Source organism: Cheilinus undulatus, linkage group 23, assembly GCF_018320785.1.
Source record: "Cheilinus undulatus linkage group 23, ASM1832078v1, whole genome shotgun sequence".
In the NCBI taxonomy this organism is placed as follows: domain Eukaryota; kingdom Metazoa; phylum Chordata; class Actinopteri; order Labriformes; family Labridae; genus Cheilinus; species Cheilinus undulatus.
Genome location: NC_054887.1, coordinates 26,582,491 through 26,608,179, shown reverse-complemented (window position 1 = coordinate 26,608,179; position 25,689 = coordinate 26,582,491). Strand labels below are relative to the sequence as shown.

General features: G+C 36.8%; 1 protein-coding gene across 4 annotated transcripts in view; it reads right to left on the bottom strand.

Annotated features, from left to right (window-relative positions):
* syt1a (synaptotagmin Ia) overlaps positions 1-2,303 on the bottom strand; it is a 322,596-nt gene extending 320,293 nt beyond the window's left edge. For all 4 annotated transcript variants that reach the window (XM_041780625.1, XM_041780629.1, XM_041780626.1 and 1 more), the window contains exon 1: positions 1,976-2,303. The gene's annotated coding sequence lies outside the window, so the exon portion shown is untranslated. The remainder of the gene's footprint in view (positions 1-1,975) is intronic.
* Positions 2,304-25,689: the final 23,386 nt, after the last annotated feature.

Sequence of the window (25,689 nt, the reverse complement as noted above, 5' to 3'; positions counted from 1 at the left end):
GGCAGGTATGTAACAGATGATAAGAACCAGATCTTGTCAGGATATTGTTGGACTGTTTCAGCACACATGTAATCATGTATGTCATGGTTTGAGTTTGCTTTAAGCGTTACTGTATCCAGTTTCTGCTATCTGCTATTTATTATTGTCTGTTATGCTTCTTAATTGTTTCGGTACAGCAGCTTTTTCTTGTTTGTTTTTATACTTGTATACAGATGAAAATTCGTCATGAAAGTCAGTGAAAAATAAGTACAGACATGAATTACAACTCTCAGCAGAGTTAGCTAAATTATGCAAACTGGACTTCTTTCTGTGAATGCAAAATATGTTTCTAATAAGTGGACCCCAGAAGCAAAACGGCAGCTCAAGGTGAAAGAAGACACAAAAGACTAGACAGCGTATGCATCCATCAGATCTGATATGTGAACATCATTTATTTGATGTTTACAAAGAGTGAATCAGTAGTATGCACAGCTTCATGGAGCCAGGCCTGCCCACAGAAATGGTTGGGCCCCTTACAAACCCAGAGAATGGGCCCTCACCAGTTGTGATTTATTGATTCAGTCAATGCAAGTGTGTTGGATCAGTAGCACTGGTGCTAGCATCCTGGTTAACATTTACATCATTCTGGAGCTGACAAGAGTGCCAAGCTATTATAGGGTTCTGGCATTCTGATTACTTATCCGTGCCACTTTGTAAACCCTTTTTTTCACTGTTTCTGCCCATTTTTGCCAAACTGTCTTGGCCTTTTTCAGCCGCTTTTTGCCACTTGCCCATTTTTTTGCTACTTTTAAATTATTTATGCTACTGTATGACCCCTTTCACAACTTTTTGCCATTTTTTTGCCAATTTCAGACACCTTTAACCCAATTTTACCACTTTTAAACCACTTTTCACCATTAATTTAACATACTAGACCTTCATAAGGCAAACAGTTGCCTGGTGGACTAATACCACAACACTGCAAATAAATGACCTTTTCTTCCAATTGTTTCCCACCTCTTTCATCTCTTTTCAGAATTATTTAATTTTTTTCCCCACTTATGGTTATTTCAGTTCATTCTACTTTATTGTCTGGTATCCATCTATGCATTTCTGGCACATAACTATGCAGATCATAGCTTAGCTATGAAGTCTGATAATTCTTGCCAAATGGTCCTAGTTGAATGTTCCAATCCACACTGTAACACTACCAAAAAAAGAGTAATTCTGTTTGAAGAAAAGGGTTCACATTTTGAAAAAGATTATATTGTACTACAGCATAAATAAAATCAATTTATCTATTTATTTGTTTCTTTGATAAGAGTGATTATTGCTCAAGTTGAAAATTAAATATGGTATCAGGGCTTCACTTTAACATGGACCATGACTTTGCTGACCTCCAAGTGTCCCCATTTAGCTAGCCCCCAGAAAGCTCTCACCTGTATACCCCCATAAATGCAGCCTTGCATGGAGCTGTAGTCAGTTAGCTTTACACATTTATATAGTATTTACCAGAGTTACTCAACCTACAGCTGCATATAGTGTCAAAAGCAAGGAAATCGTGTCTGAGTGACACCTATTTTTGGTGCCTTGTACAAAAAAATCTAATGTACATCAATTTACAGTACACAATAAACCAACTGTACTTTAAGACATATCAAATAGATTCCAGGCCAGCTAGCGCATAATCATACAATACATTTACAGCCAGAAAACTGCTTTAATTTAACTTATTTCATTTGAAATTATTACATTGAGTGCCAAACGCAAGCAACCCAGCAACAACACCATTAACAAAATAAAGAAGCAGAAATTCAGGTAGAAATTCATCAAGAAGCCGACTATTACTGAATCTCCTCTCAGCTGAATAGCAGCTAGCTAGCGAGTTATCACGCTAAGAGACCAAAGAATCATTTAATGTTCAATAAAACTTCTTATGTCCGACTTTAAATGCTTTTACTCACTTTTAGCAACTTAGCAAAATTAGCAGTCTTACCTTCTGCTGCACCTGCATCCTTTAAGAGCTGGTAGACAACCCAGCAGGAAACCTCTACTGCTTAATTTCAAGTGCGTCATTGAATGTCGGCTATTTAGCTAGCAAGAAGTTCGACCGTTAGCTCACGCGCACACAAAGGGAACGTTAGCTAGGCAGGGGACATAGTGAGGAGTTTATCGTGATACAACAGTTATCAAAAATTTAAAAAACGAAATTTTTGGAGTTTAGCCCGTCACAGTTGCTTACTAAAAACAATAAATGCGAACAATTCTAATAACGGTCAAACTGAGTTTTTTTAAACTCACTTTATGTTCAGGAGTTTAGCAAAGAGGAGGCGGTGTGGTGGTGAAATTAGTGACCGTGATAACTGGCGACATGCGAGCATTGCGTCTTTGGCTGAAATAGTACAAACGATTTGATTTTTTTTTTCACTAAATTCCCACTGACAATAAAAATTTGATTTAATATCGAAAAACTGAACTAAGAGACATTTGTGGGGACTTTTTCACTTGCTCGACAGCTGTTGTACGGACTTCAAAAGCAGACGTATTCAGCTGAAAGTCACCAGTTAACACGGTCACTTGTTAAACCGAAACACCGACGCGAAAAGCATTTCTGTGACTCTGTGAGCCTGTTTTTTCGCCATATTCCGCTCTTTTTAATCCGAATAAACATTTTTTTAAACATTGGAGTGAATTCAGTATTTCTTTTAAATGATTATTCCCTTAAATATAATTGTGGTTATTTTCAGTTTCAGTTTCCATCCAGGCTCCATAACATCAGTCAAATCTGGAAACATCTTTAACAATGTCCAGTTTAACTTTATTTCAGCCCTCATATTATTCAAGCTCTCATTTCTTACCAATAAGCAGTGATCAAAGCAGACAGGTGCAATTGCAGGTGGTGGAGTGGCCATACTGTGCTGGTCAGGATGAAATAATGTCCACAACAAAAGGCCTTGTGAGGCTCTTACTGTCTTTCATCTGTCTGAGGCAGCAGATAAAGAGGGAGCACATGCGAGAGAGCACCATTACAAGTCCATCTACACTCTTTATCTAATCACTAATGGCTTTGGAGAGGAGTTTCAAAACCATCAACACTGCTGTTTCACGATGTTTCCTGCAAATATGCCCCTCACAGCCAGTCATTATGTAAACTAGAGCAAAAATATGGCACTTCCAGTCCATTCTTGCTCAATCTCTGACTCTTTTTTAGTCCTGGTGTCACAATCAAGATGGCCCTTTTTTTGGTGAAGGGTGCCAGAGTTGTAGTGGTCTCTTGTGGACTGGCAGCAGTCTTTAACATCTTGTGTGACAGCCATATTTTCAGATGATTCTCCAGCTGTCAAAATGACCCCGGTATCTGAGAAAAAACAATCTTAACCTGCAGACATGTCATACAAAAAAGACACACAATAGAGGGAAAAGTGACATTCTGTCCACATATAAGCTGTCAGGCTTTTCTTTGTGTTAAAGGTCATTATTTCACACACCTTACTAAAGGCTGCCTTGTACAGATTGTGTACACCTTCCCCTGGATCTATACCATCATGCACACAGTGGATTAATCCTGCTAGTGTGGGATCATGGGTAGCACCACGTGGTGAGTGACCTTTTCAGCCATGTGTCACCTGCCCATGTTGCTCCAGGTGGCCCCTCTCAGCATAGCGTGTCTGTCTGTGTCATAATGCTCCAGTGACTCTGGCAAATATGAGTATAAAAAAATGAAAGGGAGAAGGGATTGCCATAGGACTGAGACAAATGTTTACTTTAAAATAGACAGTCGGGTAAGGACCTGTTAATAACTTTTCAAAACAGATGCACTCCTGGAGGATGATTTCCCGTGAGAAAGAATATGATTTCCCATGGCATAAAAGTCAAAGCAACACAACGTTAATTGGCTGTTTTTTTTTTTTTTCTACCTCAAGTAGAATTAAAGTCTCTGCATTTTAATTCTTATAGCAAAGTTAATTTGACATGAGTAATCAAATCCTTGGCAGGTAGTTTTGGCAGCCAATGAAAGTATCAAGTTATTATCTTGCATGCACAGATGAGCTATCTCGTGTATGGGGTGCAGATGGCCTGTTGGTTAGGCTGTGTCCCATGTATGCAGATGGCAGGTGGCTAACTTCCTGTTTGTTGTTCCTGAATCTTTCATCCCTGTCTCCATCCCCATCTACTGCCCTCCTTTATAAATAAAGGCATTAAAAAAGCCTAATGATAAATCTCTTACAACTCCAATTCTAAAAAAGTTGGGGTGCTGTGTTATTAAATAAATAGAATGCATTGATTTGCAACTCTATTCACGATAGAACAAAAACAATACAAAGGGCAACTAAAGGCTGGAAAAGTGAGAGCATTTTCAAATAATCAGGTTGATTGGCAACAAATCAGCAACTAACCTGACATGCCAGATGGATTTGTTTCACACGACTCTGCCGCGCCTGAAAGTACTGTCCCTTGTCGCTGATTGGTCCTGTCACTTTCTAACCGGGCCCAAACAGTTCAGACGTAGCTTTGCAAGATGGATTCGCCAGTGAGAAACAAGGAAACGGACATATCCATCTGCTTTGCAAGGTTAATCAGCAACATGACGGGGTACAAAAGGAGCATTTTGGAGAGGTGGAGTCTCTCAGAAGTAAAGATGTGCAGAGGTTCACCATTCTGCAAAAATCTGAGTCTAAACATTGTGGAACAATAAAAAAAAATGTTTCTTAGTGTAAAATTGCAAGACTTTGAATGCATCCCTCCATCAAGAGTACATAATATCATCAAAATATTCAAGGAATCTGGAGAAATCTCAACAGACAAGGATGCACTGTAAAAAAAATTCCGTTAAATTTACGGTAAAACGCTGGCAGCTGTGGTTACCAGAGATTTACTGTAAAAATTACGGTGAGAATGTATGAGAAAAAACGGTGTTTTCATTCTACAACTGTAAATATTACAGTTCAAACCTGTTTTTTTTTTACTGTAAATTTCTGTTAAAAAAATACAATATTGTAACCGTTTATACAAGGATTTGCTGTAAAAATAACAGTTATACTGTAACCATATTTACGGTAATTTGCTGTACAACTTACTGTAATTTGATGTAGAAGTTACAGCTCTATTACAACATTTTCTACAGGGATTGGCTGTAAAAATAACGATAATGAAACAAACCTGTTTACGGTAAATTACTGTAAAAACACCAGAAATCCTGTAAACCTAAATACAATCTATCTCAGTAATAAAAACAGTAGACCCGTATAATGTTAAACGGTATTTTATTATAACTACTTAAATTTTACAGTAAATTACTGGCAGCTGTGGTTACCAGAAATTTACCGTAAAAATACAGTACAAAACATGAGAAATTACAGCTGATATTTGCAGATTTTACGGTAGTAGCAAAATACTGCCCAACTTTAAATTTTACAGTAAATTACTGGCAGCTGTGGTTACCAGAAATTTACTGTAAAAAATACAGGACAAAACATGAGAAATTACAGCTGATGTTTGCAGATTTTACAGTAGTAGCTTAATACTGCCTTACTTTAAATTTTACAGTAAATTACCAGCAGCTGTGGTTGCCAGAAATTTACTGTAAAAAATACAGTACAAAACATGTGAAATTTCAGTTAATTTGCTAGATTTTTGCAGTAGTGCCCTAATACTCCTACTTTTAACAAAAGATTCAAGCTCTCTGATAAACAATAAGAAACTCTGCAGTTATATGTTTGCTATAAAAAACCTTTCAACACATCTGATAACTTGTCTGTTTACTCACAAAGCAGTTTAGATCTTGGAAAAAAAAGCTTGTGTCCATATGTATGACAGGTAGTCCTTGGTGTAATGCATGAAGATGAAACAAAGTCACTTGCCCCTAAATGATTCAAGAGTAATGAGTCCAGTCTTGACTGAAGAAGGCCTTCCACTTGGGAAGCTTCACATGGCCAAGAAACTTCATCTTCTTGAAGACTTGAGCACAGTTCATCAGGTGTTCTACTTTGGACTGGCTCCATCCTCTCTGCAGGAAGTACATATACAAAACAAAGTTAGAGTGATTCAGTGCTTCAGTTTAATGCCTACACAGATGTAAATTTGAAAAAACTAGGCTCTAATAAGCCATGCTTACAATCAGCACAACAGAATAAAATAAACAGTGTGTACAGTACATACAGATCATTTCTATAATAGAATATGGTGAAGAAACGCAAATGTACCCACAAGTGCCAACTATTAAGTCAGCAATCACCTAACAACAGCCAATTACTTTTTCCGTTATTGATTATAATGAGACAGTTATGACATATTAATTGCAATTTGCTTTTCATTTATAGTTTAGAGCTGTGGTGCCCAGGCTTGTATCCACTGAGCTCCCCCCTCCTTCACATATCCAAGAAGATATGGACCCACACAAAAAAGTGACATAGCTATTGCTGTAAAAACTAAACATAAATTTGAATTGATGTCATTGTTTAAAGAAGTTTTAATTTTGGCAGATATTTTTAATTTTAGTCTTAGTTTTAGTCTTTAAGTGAAATGAATTTTAGTTTCAGTCACATTTTAGTAATTTCTGTCCATTTAGTTTTAGTCCATAAAAAGTCCTCACATTTTAGGTTTTACTTTTAGTCCAAGCATTTATTGTCTTGCTTAAATCTGGTACCAAGTCATAGTGGGATGTTCTCTGCACCCTGCCAAACCTGGGGTCCCTGCTTTCTACAGCTGAGAGACAGAAGAGCTACAGCTGCATTGTTTTTGACAGAATTACCCACAGTGGAGAGATATCATGGATTTTGAATGTCTGTGAAAACTACATTACATTCTAGTCAAAAACTAAACTTAGTTTTTTTCAGTTTTAGTCATCACAGATCTATTTTTGTTAGTCTTAGTCTAGTTTTTGTCATGGAAAACAAAGCTGTCGATGAACATTTTTAGTCATAGTTTTAGTCGACGAAATTAACACTGGTTTAAAGCTACACACCATAGCCCAAACCACAAGTGTTAGCAAAAGACCTTGGTATGAACCATTCATAAGGGTTATATTGTGATTTTAGGTAGATGAACCACAAGATAAATATTTGCAAACTATGCTCTTTATTTATATATTTACTTGTAAGACCACCCAAATAAATATAGAATTTGCTTTTACATGTAAATATAATATATAATTTTATATATAATTTCTATATAATTTCCCTTCGGGGATGAATAAAGTTATTATTGTATTGTATTAGGGTAAGCCTACCCATTAAGCCCAGGCACCATTTAAGCCCACTTGCGACTTTGAAGTCAATTTAAAAAAAAAAAAAGAAGAGGGGCCTTTCTTATGCTATACATTATTTTGTCCAATCACACAATTTCTTAATTATATGTCAGTTTTTGTTTGACACCAATCACATTTGTAGATATTGAAAAAGGCCCGCCTACATTTGTGCAGTCTCAAGGAGGCTCAGATAAAGTCGCCTCAAAACTTTGGTGTTTTGGGACCCTCAGAAAGAACCTCTTTTCAACCATTTTCAGCCACTGACTTGTTAAGTACATTCATATTATGTAATTTGAGAGATTATTGATTTGTTTTTTTGTGTATAAACAGGTAGTTTTTTGTAATTTCTTACTATTTAGTTTTATGTGAAAAGATGAGTCATGCTAGCTAGCGTAGCAAGCTAATCACTAGTCAATACATGTAGCCCTACTGATAGATGCTTAATGATTAAAAATGATAAGTACACAAACTAAGTGTTTTCTGATTCATTTTACATAAATCTTACATAAAACTTTGAACAAGAATTCCTTGATAATTCAGAAAGTTTGGCAGAAGAGGAATAACTGTGATGGCAAGTTTTGCAGCATATTTAGCCTACAGGCATTTCTTTAAACATTTGTTTAATTTTGGTGAGAACATATTATCTTCATTTCCCTGGTAGTCACTGTAGTACCATTTAAGCCCAGTGTGTTCCATTTAAGCCCATCTGATGTGTTTCAATAGAAAAAAAATGAAATTTTGAGGTTTGATAGCTTTTCGCTGTAATCCTGTGTTGGATGTTGTTATACTAACTTCATTAACACGAGTACATCACAGATCACACACTGACCAGAAGAATTGTTATGTCAGTTAATTTTGCATAATTATTTGTTTATAGTGAGAAAAATGCCAACAAAAAAGAGGAATTACAGCAACTGTCCTAAAATCATCATTGTTACAGCCAAACATTAAATCCAAGTTCAATAAGATATTGTTGATTCACTGTAATGTCATTTAATACTTTTAAAAACAAACACATTTTTTTTATTTTGTCAATATTGAATCAAATTTTGTCAATATTAAATAAAATGTTCAATGAAATGTTAAATACTGAAGCCAATGAAAATTAGGTTTAGGCCTACTTAGTCATGTTTGTGGTGGTCCATTGTTCCAAGCCAGACAGTAATGCCAAGTTCAATTAATAACTTGTGTTTAACATGTATAACATGTGACTGACTGTATATATGTTTCCTACTTGAAAAATGTAATAATTTTTAAATTTCTGTCAATAAACGTGGTTGTGGGCTTATTAGGAACACACGTGGGCTTAAATGGTACTTAGGTACCAATTAAGCCCAAGACAGACTATTGACTTTATTCATAACATTTCTTTAATTTGTTCTCTAAAATATGCATAAGTAAATAAATATACCTTCAAATGAGGGATTAATCCTTCATTCTAACAAATGATCATGTTTATAAACCATCTTAGTATCTATGAAAAATACATGAACTTAGATTTTGGTGGGCCTAATGGGTACACTTATCCTAAATGCTTTGGGCTACAAAAGGATTTTGCTGTAACAAAGATGATGGGTGCTGAATTTTAAATCAATCATAATGAAAACATATGACTCACACAGAAAACTGTATTGGCCCCCATATGGTGTGATCATCAGAACACTGAGAACAAGCTGGACAAAGCAGTGGCATGGCAGTATTCTGGGTATTTCTACATGACCAGATTAATGCAGTGCTTGGTGTAAACTACATAAAATAAACATAAAATGGCTTCATGTTGCTTAAAGAAAGATTAATCTAAAGAATTTATTGAAGTATGTACAAATGCTGTGCAAGGCTTACCATTATTTTTCCTTGATAACTGGCGTCTTTTTAGAAGAGTGGAATACCGGAGACAGTATAAAGTAATGGAGTCCTAGTCACCACTAGCAGAAGAAACAGGACCTTAAAAAAGAGTAAGGAAAAATAGAAAGACAAGGTAAAGCACCAAATCATGTCAACTTAGAAGTTTTGAACACTTATGTATGCACTGATTGCAAAGTACTATCCAATTTTTGAATTCACTCAAAAAAGGAGGGGACCCAATCTCTTCTTGTCCCGTGAGCTGAATGTCTTCTCACATCCCTTGTGTTTTGTGGCAGAAGCTACAGCAGACACAAAATGCAGACATACATGTAGAGTGATCCAGCTGTTAAGCAGTTATCAGACGGGTGTTGCTGTGTTTATATGTTCTTCTAAAATCAACACTAAGCTGTGACTGGTGCTACCCTCTCCACTTAGAGTGTGTGTTGATCCCACAGCTCTGTAAGTCATCTTGCTTGCCCTTGCGCTTTTTCTGCTCACAACAGTTTTGGTTTAGAAAAAAATGCTGCACATGTATTTCTTTTTTGTTTTTTAAATTTGAAAATTTGGATACTATCAAACCTAAAAATCTGAACCAGAATCTTTGTTGTCATTGTACACAAGTACAACGAAATTTTGCACAGTTCCATTCAGTGCAATTATTATTACCTCTGCCAAGGAGGTTATGTGATCGCAGGGTTTGTTAGTTTGTTTGTTGGCAACATAACCCAAAAAGTTATGGATAGATTCTGATGAAATTTCCAGGGAATGTCAGAAATGGCAAAAGGAAGAACTGATTTGATTTTGGGACTGATCCAGATCATCGTCTGGATCTAGGAATTTTTAAAGGACTTTTCACTATTGGGAGATAGGGCTAATGGCGGAGGTCTGCGCTCTCTGAGTGCTTTTCTAGTTTATTATTGCAACTGCTCTGGGATATGTGCTGTTTTTCAGTCTGTTAGTTTTGGCTCTTATTGTCCTGAACCGTCTTCCTCAGGATAGCAGTTGTTACAGGTGCGATAACACAGTTATAAAAATAACTGATATTGTATCATATGATGCACACGGCTGGAAGGAAATAAAACATTTTGCCAGCATTACACTATACCATATAACTACCTCTAAAGAGGAAAAATTATTACCTCTGTAGGAACTCCTGAGTGGATCCCAATGCTGGTCAATGCATAGCATGAGCTGCCTTGAAGCCTAGCAAGAGGCTCCTGGGAGGATGATAAAAGTAGAAAAGAATTACAAGCAAATCATCCATTACCATCCAAATGAGTCTTTAAAGTGTTTCTGAGATCCCCTTACTACAAAAACAATACACGGGCAGTCTTTCCACTGGTACCCCATCTGGCAAGAATGTTTCAACAAGGCAAAAGAGGTTGTCTTCTTTTTTGTCGAAACAGGAGAGAAGCCCTTTATGTCCTCTGAGCAGCCCTCCAACTGTCCTCTCTGAATCTTGAGCTTTGTGGCATCCTGCAAAAATCAAGTGAGCTATTAAATCTTTAGTGCCATGACACTGACGTGCACATATCCCCATTGTGCATTTAGGAGGTGCTGGAGCCAACAGGTAGTGCCCAGGACCACCACAGTCCACCACCACACTATCCACCTTATTCCTGGGGCCGCTACTGTAAATGTGAATATGGGTGAAACCTCCAGTGCCAAAACAGAAGTAGGCTACATTAAATACATGTATTCTAGTACAGCAACTAACTATGGATGCTAACAAAGAACGACAGTTGTTTCAATAGGAATTCTTCTGGAATTTGTAAATATTTATATTTTTGTTATCAGATGTTCACATTGTTTGTATTATAAGCTGTAGATAAGTAAATAAGGTGGATACCACATTATTCCTGGGGGTCTACTGTAGCTATGAATGGAAGTGGAACTTCCAGTACAGTAACAATAATAGCAAAAACATGATTTTTCCAAATGCTTACTAAAGTGATTTAGTGTCAACAGTGGTTGTTCTGAAATAAATAAATATTTGCTGTAATAAATACTGCTTCGTTTTTGTTAAATCAATGAGCTGAAATGTTTTAATCATATTTTCTGTAATGCTCAGTACCTGTTGCTATGTTCATGGTACTAATATTATGACAAAGTTAAATATGTCTCTCACAACATGCTGTCCACTGTCTAAGTGCATCGGGGATGTGATTCTTTTAGTATTAATTTATCATTAATTCTTAATACAAAACTTGACATTTACCAAACTGAAGAGCTGGCAACTTGAGTCATGGATAATTTTATAAATATAATTCCCATATTTAAGAGGGATTAGTTTGTAAAATGAGAATTTCAGCAACTCCACAAACTAGAAATGTATCTTTTTATACCGATATAAAGCTACTAAAGTTAGCTAAATATGCCCTTGTAGGTTATCTAAAGTAATGTCATCAATTTGAACTCTCCAGTAGAGGCTAGAGAAATAATAATAATATTATCCCGTCTGAGGTGAAGCAGTCTAACTTTATGTAGTTTGGTATTAAAATTGCTTTAATAGTCACGTTTAGCATCTCGTTTCTATGCAAAGTCCCATTTAGATAGAACGGAGCGGAAGTTGCGCCCATATTCATGGAGGGGTAGGAATAAGCTGGAAAGCCTGCCTCAGGGGACTCTGAACACAGATATGAATATGACTCTGAACACAGATATGAATGTGACTCTGAACACAGATATGAATGTGACTCTGAACACAGATATGAATGTGACTCTGAACACAGATATGAATATGACTCTGAACACAGATATGAATGTGACTCTGAACACAGATATGAATGTGACTCTGAACACAGATATGAATATGACTCTGAACACAGATATGAATATGACTCTGAAGGGGAAAAATCCTTCACCTTAGGTCGCTCTAAAGCATCAGTGCTGCGGCGGGACTCTCACTTTTTGGCTAGGGGACATCACGGTCCTCACGGTCACTCCCACCTCATCTGGAAAACTCCGTCCTTTTTCTTTCCCTCTTCCCAGTGTTCCCAGTATCCAACCGCCCATTTTTTGTGCATTTTTCAAAAGTCTGAAGTGGGCGGAGTTAGCTCTGAGCTTGGGGTTCACTTATGGACCCCGACACAGCAAGTGTTCAACGTTATCCACGCTAAAATGACAGCAAAAAATACAAATCATACAGCAATGTTGGCTGGTCTAGAATTGAAACAAAATGCCTCCTGACCCATTTAACTTCTACCTATAAACACGTGGTGTTACTGAATGAAAAGAACTCAAGAAATATTTGACACTACGACAAAAGAAGTTCTACATACCTTACCAATAGCTCGTAGGCTGATGCTCCGGGTGACGTCGAATTAATACACGCCAATGTCCTGCTTTGTATTCCATCTCCGTTTGCAGCCCGTTCTGCGAGCAGACAGCAACTTTATGAAATATTTCCGCGCACACGAGACCACAGAAGACACGAAAACGCTGTAGTTCACCAGGCAGCCGTTGGCGGTTTGATTTTCCAACGAACCACACACGCATGCGTATAAGGTCCTTCTTTCCCCGCGCCTGCGCGAAACCGTATTCGCGCATGGCAATTGACTGCAACCACAGTGCGCAAACGCATTTCGAGAAAGCAGCACTGTTTGTGTACATGGAGGGAGGTACCTGAAAACTGTTCACTCTGTAGCTCGTTTCCAAATTGTTCCATTTTTAAACACCCAAACCGCTGTTCTAGTATAGACAGAATAGAAAACGTTCCTGTGTAGACAGGGTTGAATGGCGACGGGAAACAGTTTTTCAAAATTATTTTTATATATTTATTTTTTATATTGATACAAATTTATTGAACAGATTCCAATAGTTAATACAGCATTGGCACATGAAACAAAACGTATTTACTAGACATAAATAACCCCACATACAGGTAAAGAGAAGTTTAGATTAAATTACATAAGGTATGAGAAGTAAATTAAAATTTCAGAAACTAAACCATGGTTTCATATTGGTTTTTTTTTTAAGAATTTTTTTTCCCTTAGAAATCAATTTGATAGACTATATGTACAGTTCCCATTCATTTTTAAAACTGATTATGGAGGTTTTCTTGTCATTCTATTTGCATTCATGTTTAAGTTGTTTAACCAGTAAAAATAACTATTGTATTTATATAATGTATATACTATATATTCAACTGTGTTATATACATATTATATATACAGTATGTATCTCTCTCTCTCTCTCTCTTTATGTATATAAAATAGTTCTTTCCAATTACCTTGTTATATTTCCTATCGGTAATATGTGTCATCCAATTTCAGTTCTGAAAGATTGACTGAAACATTAAAGTACATCAATGTATTTTGTGTTAGATGCATTAAAGGAAGTGGAATGGCTTTACAAATGCAATGGCATTCTTTGTGAGAGCAATTAACATCATTCTTTTCCAATAAATCAGTTAAACTAAAATAATTGACCACTTTCATCCATCAAATTAAGAACAAACAAAATGATTTTTGGTACCATTCTTGGTTTCAATAAGGTTTTCATATTAACTGTAACTGTCCGTTTATTTCACAAGGCAGCATCATGTGGTGTAGCACTGAGAAACAAATGTGAACATAACAACAAATTGGTGCTTGTTCACAGGTTTTGCAGGTTGACAGGTTTTTACTGTATTTTCTACAGAACTTTCCTGATCATGCAGTATTTTTAACCTCTTGTCCCTGCTAAAATTACGGTATGTGATTGCAATTTTTTTCACAGATTTTTACTGTGAATTTAAATGTACATGAGAGAAAAGTCTGTAATTTTAACAAAATACTACTGTAATTTTTAGAGTAATTGCCCGTCTTGAAGATTACAGTATTTTTCCTTTATTTTCACAATCTTCTTTCATTTAAACGGTACAATTTTGTAATTATTACGTACTTTAATTGTAAAAATTTATGTTTCATACCGTTGCTTGATTTACAGCAATTCTGTGTATTTTATACAGTAATATATGTTTATTTGTTTTACGGTCTTTTATTGTTGCTATTTGACAGTCTTTTGCCGTATTTTCTACGGACATTTTTTACAGTGTGCTCAGGATATTTGGGCTCTTAGGTGGCACTGCATTAAAAACAGGCATGATTCTGTACTGGAAATTATTGCATCAGCTGAGGAATACTTCCAGAAATCATTGTCTGTCAACACAGTTGGCTGTGCCATCCACAAATGCAAGTTATAGCATGCAACAAAGAAGATGTCTGTGAACATGATCCAGAAACCCTGCTGTCTTTTAAAATGGACTGAGGAAACATGGAAAACTGTGCTGTGGTCACATGAATCAAAATTAGATTTTTTTCTTTTGGAATCCACAGACACCATGTCATCTGGATTTGAAAGAGCAGAACCATCCAGTTTGTTATCAGCACACAGCTCAAAAGTGTGCATCTTTAATGGTATGGGGCTGGCAGCTTACACATCTGGAAAGGCACAATTAATGCTGAAACAAAGAGGTTTCAGAGCAACATATACTCCCATGCAGATGACTTCCTTTGCAGCTTTTTGTTGCCCTGTCCTTCCTTTTTAAAATATGTTGCTGCGACCAAATTCAAAATGAGCTAATATTTTCTACATTTATTTACATGTTTTACACAGTGTCCCAGCTTTTTTAGAATTAATTTTGTATATATCTTGAGAAGGAAAAGTTATTATCTAACTTGTGAGCACATAATAAAAATGTTACTCTTTGGTCTTTAAAATGAGATCGTACTTAGAAATCAAGGCCTTGCTGTAGACAAGTAATACAGCAGGATTAAAGCTATTGGATAAAATTTGACTGAAATTTGGGAAAAAGCCTCAGTGTTGAGAAAACTTTTGAGTGGTATTCGATTACTTAAGTGAAAAAAATCCTCCTGATACCAGCAGAGTGCTGGCTTTTGAACAGATTACAGGAAGAAATGCAAGAAACTTGGTCAAACCAACATTTTAACAAGATCCAAGCTATTTTACGATGATGTTGCAATATTTGTTGCACAAAAATGATGTTTTTTTCAGTGACATTGTGGATAAGGTGCACACAAAAAGGCTTTTGCCTTGAAAAATATCCAACCAAAAGCTTTACCTTCAAACATTACATATCTCACCTAAAGCAGCTATGAGCATCTGTATGTTTATGTGGATTTTTGCAAATTAGGTCAGAGATGTACAGTGCTTTTACCTGCGTCAGTGTGATACATCAGCTGTGCACGTCCTTAAAGATTAACACTGCAGATGTGAGATACATTATGCACCTGTGTGGTAGAGCCAGTGTAGAGGCAGAGGAGGTGTGACAGTCAACATAACAGCAGAGACAACAACTGAGAGTTTAAAATACAAACTGATAAATCAAGTCAACCATTCTCCATATCTCTATGATGTGTTGTCACTGCACAGAGGCAAACACGTCTGTCAAACTAGCTGGGATGGAGAAATTTTGTTTTAAAGATGTGTAAGTTTGAAAAGAAATGAAGGAAATAAGTTTGGTGTTATGGTTCAGAAGGGGATGGTGTAAACTGGTGGCATAAAATGCATCTGTAGCTGTGTTTGTATTCATTTAGTTTTATTGTTGAAAATATTTTGTATGCATCTGTTGAATATATTTAGACATTATGATGAAAAATTCGACAGACAGGTCAGGTCAGGCCTGCAGACAAGTAGTTTTGGGTCCACTGTGGACATCTGTCAAGTCCTGCTGGGAATGAATCTCATCATTTTTATAGAACTTCTGTGCCTCCCAGATCTTCCCTTCTGTCTCTGAGATCTTGATTTCCAAATAAAATGCAACATGTAATTTCATCTTGTTGTCTGTGTCTTGCCTGCATCCTGATGATGTTCATGATGTCTTAGTTGTGTAGTATGGTTTCATGTCTGCAGACTGATATCTGTGATGCCTTAGTTTGTATGGCATCACATGACGTCTAGGCTTTAATATATTGGGATGTTGATGAATTATTATCTTGTCCTTATTTTTGGTTAGTTTCTTTAAGTGTTTGGATTCTGCTGATGTTGTCTGCATGTCACGTTCTGTCTTCTTGTCTTCTGTTTGGGTTTGTTGCTTTGTTTTTCTGCTTGCTTCTGCACATGTCAAAGCACTTTGTAAACCCATTTTTTTAAAGTGCTGTACAAATAAAGTTATTATTATTATCATCTGGATACACAACCTTGGACAGTTGAGCAACAGTCCAGCTCCCCAGTTCAATTCTCTGAAGATTGCGCTCATCCCTGTTGCTTGTGCATCTTTGTTTACCACACATTTCTCTTCAAGAAAACTTTTCATGAATATGCTTTGAAACAGCACTGTGATAAAATTCTGCAATTTCCCTAGTGACCTTCTGTGGCTTACCCTCTGTGAATATGCTTTGATACAGCACTCTGAGAACAGCCTGCCCGGTCATTAACAACCTTCTGTGGCTTGCTTTCTTTATGGAGGGTATCAATTATTGTTTTCTGGACAACTGTGAAGTCAGCAGTCCCCATTATTGTGGTTGTGTGTACTTAACTGGAGTGAGAGAATAAAGGCTTAGGAAATCTTTGCAATTGTCTGATTCAGGCTCTTCTAAGTATTTTAGAAAACGGACAAGAAAATCAAGTTTTCCACAATTTTCTATTATTTTGAGATACTATTTTTATTTCATTTTGTGATCTAAAAACTTTGTGTGTGATGACTAGAATATATGAAAGTTAACTTTTTAAATTAAATTGTTGGGAAAATATACTTTTTCATTGATGAGAATATTCAGCGGACTTAGCAGGAGCAGGTAAAAACACACAAAACAATCCTTAAGGCCATTTAAATCTGAACTTTAATCCTGTTCGATATGTTCAGGTAATAATCTTTAATGGAAGATTAGGCCCCAACCCTCCAGGATGGTTCACTATTTGTAGAGTCAAACAAAAGTTGACAGAGATAATCGCCCTGTTAGGACTGCTTTATGAAGTAAGCTTCCCCGGTGAGCCGCCACGGGAATGGTCATGAATTTATGGATGAAGCGTGCACTCCTCCTACTCTGCTAGTAACCACCTGCGAGCTGTCAGGAAACGCACGTTTTCTATAGATACGGCGGGCGGGTAGCTGTGGGTGGTGATGGCTGACGGATGAATGGAAGGACAAAGAGGACGGAGACGGCTGCATTTATAGCGACTGACAGCCATTTTTCAAAGCGAGTGTAGATGACAGATGGATGACAAGCATACGTGTCTGTGTAATCCATCTGTACATGGGCTTTTCACACTCTGTTTACATTTTAAAGAGCAGGAAAGAAGACTGAAACATCACCCACTTTGATTCTGCACAGCCAGGATTCACTAGGAAGACTATTTTGGATTCTCAGAGAGTCCCCTTGTTGCTGTTTGTGCGTCCTACCTGGGGGAAAACTTAAAATTAGGCTGTGCTCAGGGCTGAACATGCACCTCTGCTTCTCCCCTGCTGACTTAGTAGTGCTGATGATGATAAGAGGGAGGGCGGAGGGGAGGGAGTGCGTACATGCTGGGCAGGAGTTGTTGTTGTCACATGCTCCCAAAAGGCAGATCCCCCCTTCTCTTAAATCACACTACACAACAACAACAATAGCAACAACTTCTCGGAGGGAGGCCGTCACTGTCATGGTAACGGCGTAGAGTGACCTTCAGAGGATGCTGATGCTCCCTAGAGCCGCCTTTTATTCTGCTTGGCATGGACTTTGTGAGTCATCATCAACAACATTCAAATTCACATGCTCTCTCTCTCTGGAGGTTGGGGCTTATTAAAATGGATGAGCAAAAGAGAAAAAAATGATGCAAATAGCAAGAACTCAAATGAACTGATGGCATTTTTTTCACTCCTGGAACATGCTAAGCACAATCAACAACAGGTCTAGCATTAACAAAGTACATGATATGATTATAGAGATGTATACAGCATCTAAGAGAGTGTTAAGAGTATTTACAGCAGCATTTGCATATAATAGCAGGAAGGCTGTTATGTAACACCATAAACACAAAGACAAACTGAGCTTGTACACAAGGAATTTGAAATGCAACTTATTAACAAGAGGATTGGGCCTAAGATACTAATACTTACCTCTGTTTAAAGTGCTTTGCATAAGCATTGACTCTCCTTGGACCAAATTTTTCAGCATAATACCCTAGGACTGAAACAGAGGGTTTATACAGTTTAAAGGGAAAATTTAACTGAAATTTTACCAAATATATTAGTCAAATGGAAAACGACCTGTACCTACACACCTATGGAATTTTTCAAGTGTTTCTTGAGAATTCCACAACTTCCCCAGACTTTTCTTGTGCCCGTCCAATCTTTTTTGGTGCATGTTGCAGGCATCATTTCAAAATATGTGAGCGCTGTCGTCTCATAGCAAGAAGGTCGCTGGTTTAAATCCCAATTGTTTGCATATTCTCCCAGTTCCCCTTCTCACTCGGGTTGCAAGAGATCAAATCCCAGATGAGCCCCCATTATTACACCCATCCATCCATCTTCCTCTACTTTTCCGATGTCAGGTTGTTAGCAGCAGGCAAAGTAAATCAACCCAACGATGTCCAGTTTCCCCTGGGGGAATCCCAAGGCCATCCCAGGCCAGATGGAATATATAATTCCTCTTTTGGCCCAGAAGACCTCCACAGGGAGATGACCAGGAAGCATCCTGATCAGATGCCCTAACCAACTCAGCTGACTACTTTCAAGGTGAAGGAGCAGTGGCTTTATTTCAAGACCCTTCTGTATGTCCGAGTGCCTCAACCTTTCCCTAAGGCTGAGCCCAGACACCCTCCCGAGGACTATAGGTGAGGGCCGGAACACTGATCGACAGATAAAACAAAAGCTTTGCCTTCTTTACCTGCTCCTGTCCCACCTTTTTTGGAATATGTTGCTGGCATGAAATTTAGAATATGTTAGCGCTGTTGTCTCATAGCAGTAAGATCCCTCGGTTAGGAGTATTCTCACTTGGGTTTTGAGAGGTCCTGGGTTCAAATCCCGGACAAGCCCCCATTATTACATTACAGCTTGACCAAGTACAGAACCCAATAATGGACAAAACACAAAGGGATTAAATTAAAGCATTTCTTTATTGAAGAATAAACAGAAATTAGCTGATAACCCACCAAGGAGGACATAGATGATTAGCAGATCCTGCCTTTATAGGCCCTGGGAAATAAACTGCAGGTATAAGCAACCAGGTGAATCAGCAGAAGTTACCTGAGGAAGCACCAAAGAAAAATAGGAAACCTAAGTAATCGAAGTCACATGTGGGTCCCCTCTGGGTACTCCAGCTTCCCCCATAGCCCAAAGACATGCTTGTTAAGTCAGTTTGTGACTCTAAAAGAGTCTCTTAAAGACCCCAGAAGAGCTTGATAACAAGGATCACTGAGCACATCAGCTTATAAAAAAAAAAAAGAAATCACAGATGATTCACTACCTAATGGTTCCACACAGATGGGTTCAAACACTGCCACCCACTGGAGAGGAAAAGGAAGTGACGTCTATGGGAATAATGTCTCTCCATCTTCTTCTTGAGTTAACTTCTGCAGCAAAAAGTCTGCTGTTTATCACCATGCAGTCCAGTTAATTGACGCCAGTGATGCATTACAAAGATAAAGCATCAATAATGTTCCTGAAAGCGTCTGTGGGTGGCAGATGTAGAGCAGCACTTTGTCATCACATTTATAGTAAGTGTGACTCATCTATCTGGCAGTCAATACTTTGGCATTTTGTGCTCAGTATAACGCTCCTATATGTGTTCCGTGTGTCATACCTCTTAGATGGATGCGACTGGACAACCAGACACTCTTTTTTCATGAGATTGATTGGGATACACACATGCCATATCCGGTAGCCATGACAACCCCCTGAGGTCCACAAGGAAATCTTCAGAACAGATGACTTTATTCCCAACGGAGACATACAAGCCACTCGAGTCTGTCATCCTCAGTGTCTGCTGGGCACATAGGGGCGTGACACTGTCTTTAGTGTATGTGTGGAGGAGGCTCTGCTTCTCTTGGTCTGCCATAAACCTGAAAATAATGCTCAGGCTTAATCACATTGATAGCTATGGATGTAGGGTAGTTTGCCTCCACAGACACAGACTCAAGATGACAAAGGCTTTTAAGCAACAATAAAAGCTCCTCAGAGGCTGGGGTTTGAGACCATGGGGTAAAATGTGAATCACTTAAACTGGACAAAGTTTGCCTCTAGGTACAATAGCTCATGAACTGAGTGATGATTACTTTTGGGAATCCAAAAATGTCCAAAATCCTGTGCTACAACCAAAATGTTTTCCAGTTGTCGCTCACTTTGTTGCTAAATTTGGACAAAATAGTAACTGAAAAGAATTACTGACCACAAAGCCCTAAACTTACACACTAAAATTATCTTATATATTACAAAAAACATACATAGAGTCCAATTTTGAAACCAATTTTTTCTACTTTTTAACACATTTTCACTACTTTAGCTGCCCATTTTTGCCACTTTTTAACAGCTTTCACACCCATTTCCCCCTTTATTGCTTTCTTTATGCTGCTTTTTGCCAGAATTAACATTGTTTTGTCACTCTTAACTTGTTTTTGCCATTCTTAAATGACTTTCACCACATATTTCTGCCACTTTTAACCTATTATTACCATTATTTTGTCATAATTTTGGAGTTATTTTTCCCCTGGAGTTATTTCTCCTGATGTTCATTCACATCATGGCATAGCTATGAAGTCTGACATTACTCTCCCTATGGTTTAGTTCACTTGCCCATTCATAGGGTAATTCTGTTTTGAAAAAAGGAGTTTTACATTTTTAAAAGGGCTATATTTTACCCTAGCATAAAAATATCTATTTTTTGTTGCTTTGATAAGAGTATTATTCAGGTTAAAAATAAAATATGGTTATCACAGATTAACTTTAACACAGACCACGATTTTCCTGACCTCCATAGGCTGCCCAGTTGACAGTATCCCAGAATCTTTCACCCCTTTTTCTCTCCTAATAGGCGGAAAATTTTAAAGTTGAAATGCTATTTGTTCCAGTCAAGAAGCACATGCCAACTCTCAAATCAGACATTTTTCATGTTTTTGAACCTAAATGTCAAATACTTTGCTATATTTTTGATTACAGACTTTTTCCTTCTGGTGTTGCTGTTGTATAATGACCTTAACTGCAGAGTGTAAATTACACCACCAGGGGACTCTCAATTAAAAAAAACAGCAAAAGATGATATGTAGAGATGTGCTGCTCAGCTCAGCCCACTTCTGCTGCTTATTTCTTGGTTTAAATTGAGGACTCTGTAAAATATTACTCTTTATGTTGAGCTACGTGTTACACTGTTAACCTCCTAAGACCTTGCATGCACATATGAGGACATTACATCCTGGCCCTCTCACAACATAACAGAAATTTCTACTGTTAGGATTTTTGAGAAAATTGTTCCTACTGTCCACTGACATTTAGGTTATTAATTTAAAATACTGGGAAAGTTTGCTGTCCAATTTTCAGGAATTTTCATTGATAATTTTGGGAATATATCTTGGAGATTTTCCAGAATTTTCATGGAAAATTTGGGAGATTTTTGTGTATTTTTGAGAGATTCATTATAAGTGTTTTTGCATTACAATTTTTGAGTGTTTGCATTAAAAAACTGGATTTGTTTTTGGATGTTTTGGGAATTGTTTCATTTTGTGTTAATTTGGGAAATGTATTTGTAATTTTTGGGAAATTTTATGTGAATTATTTGGGGTTAATTTGCTTCTAATTTTTTAGGTACGCTAATGGAAACTTAGGACATTTATATTTCATTTTGGGAATTTGATTGGGAATTGGTAAGAGAGGTATTCTTTGAAATTTCTATAATTTAATGCGATTTTCAGGGAATTTGTTGGCCTATTTGGGGGGAATTTTCCATCAGTTTTCATGGAATCTTGGGGAATATGTTTGTATGATTTGGGGACTTTGCTTTGAGAAATTTTCATGAATGTAAATAGAATTTTGTGGGAAATTTTCATTAAATTTTGGACTTTATCATGAAGTTTCATTGAAACATCAGGAAATTTAGGGGTTTTTTTATGCGACACTTAAAAATATGTTTTTCAGAAGGTTTCACGGATATCTTAGGTAATTTCTTTGAAATTTTTGGGAATTTGTGTTGATATTGGGCTTTTTGGTCAAAATCAATTCCTTTTTCAAGTCAAGGCCGAGATTTTAAACTTATGAGGTCCAAATTGTCCCGAATAAGTGGGAGAAAACAAAAATGCATTCCAGACAAAAGCTCAGGTCTCAGGAAGTTAAACTGTTAACGTTTTGGTTTTAAGGATGAATTGTTAAAATCTTTTCTCCCTCGTGTGAAATTCATCCATGACACCTAAATGGTTGTTAATTATTCTGTATAGTGTTTCTCAAATGGTGTGTTGACTCACACTGGTGTGCCCTGAGACAATTCTTGGTGCGCAGTTGGAATTTATACAACTGTTCATTTTACTACAACTATACAACGGCTTAAGGTACTGCAACATGTTTTAAAAGGCTGTTTGTGTGGACATTGATATGTCCTGTTACAGTCAGTCAAGAACTCTGGTTTTGAAACCTATTGGAAATATTTAAGGTAATGTGAGAACTTAACTAAAAATGTAGATATAGCATAGGATTGGTCATTTTTAAACTTATATCACGATTTCAGTAGATGAAGTTTTGGTATTTTTCCTTGTTTTTCTACTGCTTTACAATAACTTAAACCAACAAAACATTACCACAATCAAATACATTATTCTAGCCTACAGAAGTGCTGATACTAATGTTTAAAGGCCAAAGGAGAGAGCAGACTATGGGTTTGAAGTAGCATCTAAAATAGGTCTCTTTTTTTAGGATGATGGGTTGTGTGGAAGTCATTCTTGGCGAGAGAGTGATTTAGGAAATAGCTGAGTGACAAAATGGGCTAAATGGGATGTGTAAAATGTCTTTGGATGTGCTTTTCAGCTGCTGATTAAGTAACACCTGCAGGAAAAATAACATCCTATCAAAGTATCTGAGAGGGTTATCAAATATAATGCTTGTAAATCTTGGATAATGGGTAATAGTGTGGTGTCATCAGCATATCATTATACTTTAACATTAACTGTCATTGGTTCTGTAAGGTAGTCCTGTTTCTACAGGATAAACCCCTCATTTAATTTTAAAAGAGCTGTTGAAGCTCTATGCGGAGCCAGTAAAATCTGCACAGTCTTGTTAATTCAGGTCTACAAGACAGAGCTGGGTTCCAAGTAGAAAGGCCAAAGGACAGAGCAGATTATGGGTTTGAAGTGCCATCCAAAAAAAGGTCTCTCTTCTTTGATAATGGGTTGTGTGGGGTGAAGCGGGACATAGAAGTTATTTTCGGTGAGGGAGTAATTTCAGTGATAGCTCAGTGCTAAAATGGGCCAGGGAGGATGGAAAAGTGTGTTTGGATGTGCTTCTAAAGTAGATGGTTATGTAGAAGCAGTAAGAAAATGCCAGAATAAATGTAACAAATGCCCTTTAAGTGGGTTAAAGAATATCATTCGCTGACGCCTCAATTCTTTGTTAATTATACGGCATGATGAGCATATTGTTACAGCAAAAGGTTAATTGCAAGACTGACTTTTATATGCATTAAAATTTTATTTGATTCATTGGTCTACAGGATACAGGAATAACTCAAATGTTATGACATAATATAATGGGCTGGATGGTTAGGAAAAAAAGGTGAGCTTGGTGCCTTATAGTGCATTATCATGCAAGTGCTTCAGTACAATTAAATTAATTGCCTTAATCAATTTAAGGAATGTATTTTAAATTGTTTAACCCTCTGAGCCTCAAGCTATTTTTAAACCCTTTTGTCTTGTCTAGACTTTTTTCTAAAACCTTGTAAAACACCAACCCTGTGGTGCACAGTCAAGCTCTGAACATCCTTTTCTTCTGGACAACCCGGCTTTAAGAATATGTGTGTTGCAGTAATGTCACTTGATTTAAAAAAATATGGGACTATTATAACAAAACAAAAAAACTCATTTGGAATTAAAACTCAAAGATTTTTTTTATGATTAAAAAGTATAGAACTATAGAAAGTACAAAAAAAATCAATATGTGAGGAAAAGTCTTCAAAATATTCACAATGCCATTTTAGGAATTTGACTCATTATTTAAAGTGCAATGACTCTGAGGGACAAATCACAGCCTCTATATCCCTGTATTATGTGTCATTAACTCCTCTGATCAAAAAAATGGGCTAAACATCACCTAATATCGAAGTTACTGGTGTGGATTCAGTCTTTAAAGATGACGGAAAGTCATCCAAGTTCTAGACTCACAGGAAAACTTTCTGTAAGAGCTATGAAGTAGGGCTGGGCAATTGATGGCAAATTAGATTAAATTGCAATATGGCCTGTTGCAATTTTCAAATCACAGAAGGTGCAATATTTCTTAACCTGATATTTGTGCCTAAATACCAGTTTAAACCTTTGTTTTTGCAGCAGATGTGTTATACATTACATATCATGCAATCATTCAAGTGACATTTTTGTAGAATTGTCTGCAAAAAATCCTACTTTCCTCATTTTTGTACATTTTTCCTGAGAGAATTTTTCTTGAGAATATGAGAATGGTATAAAAATTACCACCCCCTTCAATACAAAAAATCATATCTGATTTGCAATACGAGTCAAAATCATCACAATACCTTTATTTTTCATTGAGCCCTTGTTTAATCCAATATTGTGCTGGTTATACTATAGAATGATTTATTGCTTGTGTTTATTGGAAGTAACATAAGATGAGGAACTTAAGAAATCTTCACATATCAAATCGTAATTGCAATATTGGAGGGAAAAAAATCAGAATTTGTATATTTTCCCAAATGGTTTAGCCCTACTATGAAGGCATGAATACTGGTTTAAAACGACACAACTGAGGGCTTTCAAAGAAAAAAATAAGTAAGGGCCTACAATTTATGGCTCAAAAGATATTTTACTTTGAATAACTTGTTTCTTTTCTTGTCATATATGGCATTGCAATCTGCAGGGTTAAAGGTTAAAAAAGTCAAAACACTTTTTTGGTTTCTTTATATGCTGATGATATATTATTATATGCGTGAAACAAAAACTCGGCTTACATGGCAGTTTTTAAGTACAAGTATTTAGTAGTTTTGGAGGATAATCTTAAAAGAAGGGCCATAAAATCCGAGACCCATTAATCCCAGGATCCTTTGCAACACATTCAGAGGACCCATTCTCCTCTCTGATAGGAGGAGATCTGTGGAGCGACTGAATGGGGTCCACAGGTCAGAAAAGCCTCCACTTTGCTTCGTAAATAGTTTGTTTGTTGTAGTTTAGTTTGTAATAGTTTTGTTTTCTTGATCACTGACTCTGACTGATGCGGCTTTGTTAAATAAATTGTATTATATATTTAAAGAGATGATGTCTGAGATCATGGTGCATACACATTGTAATAATCTGCTGGTTGAAAGGGTCAGTGCTAGACTTCTCATGTTCTATTTATTTAAACACCACTTTTTTACTAATTTTTAAATATTTTTCAACCCTAATTCTCAGACTGGTTTTTGCTCTCATTGGCTGCCTTGTTATCTATTAATCTTGATTAATATATATATATATATATTTATATAAATAATAATAATATTTTTTAACATTTCTAA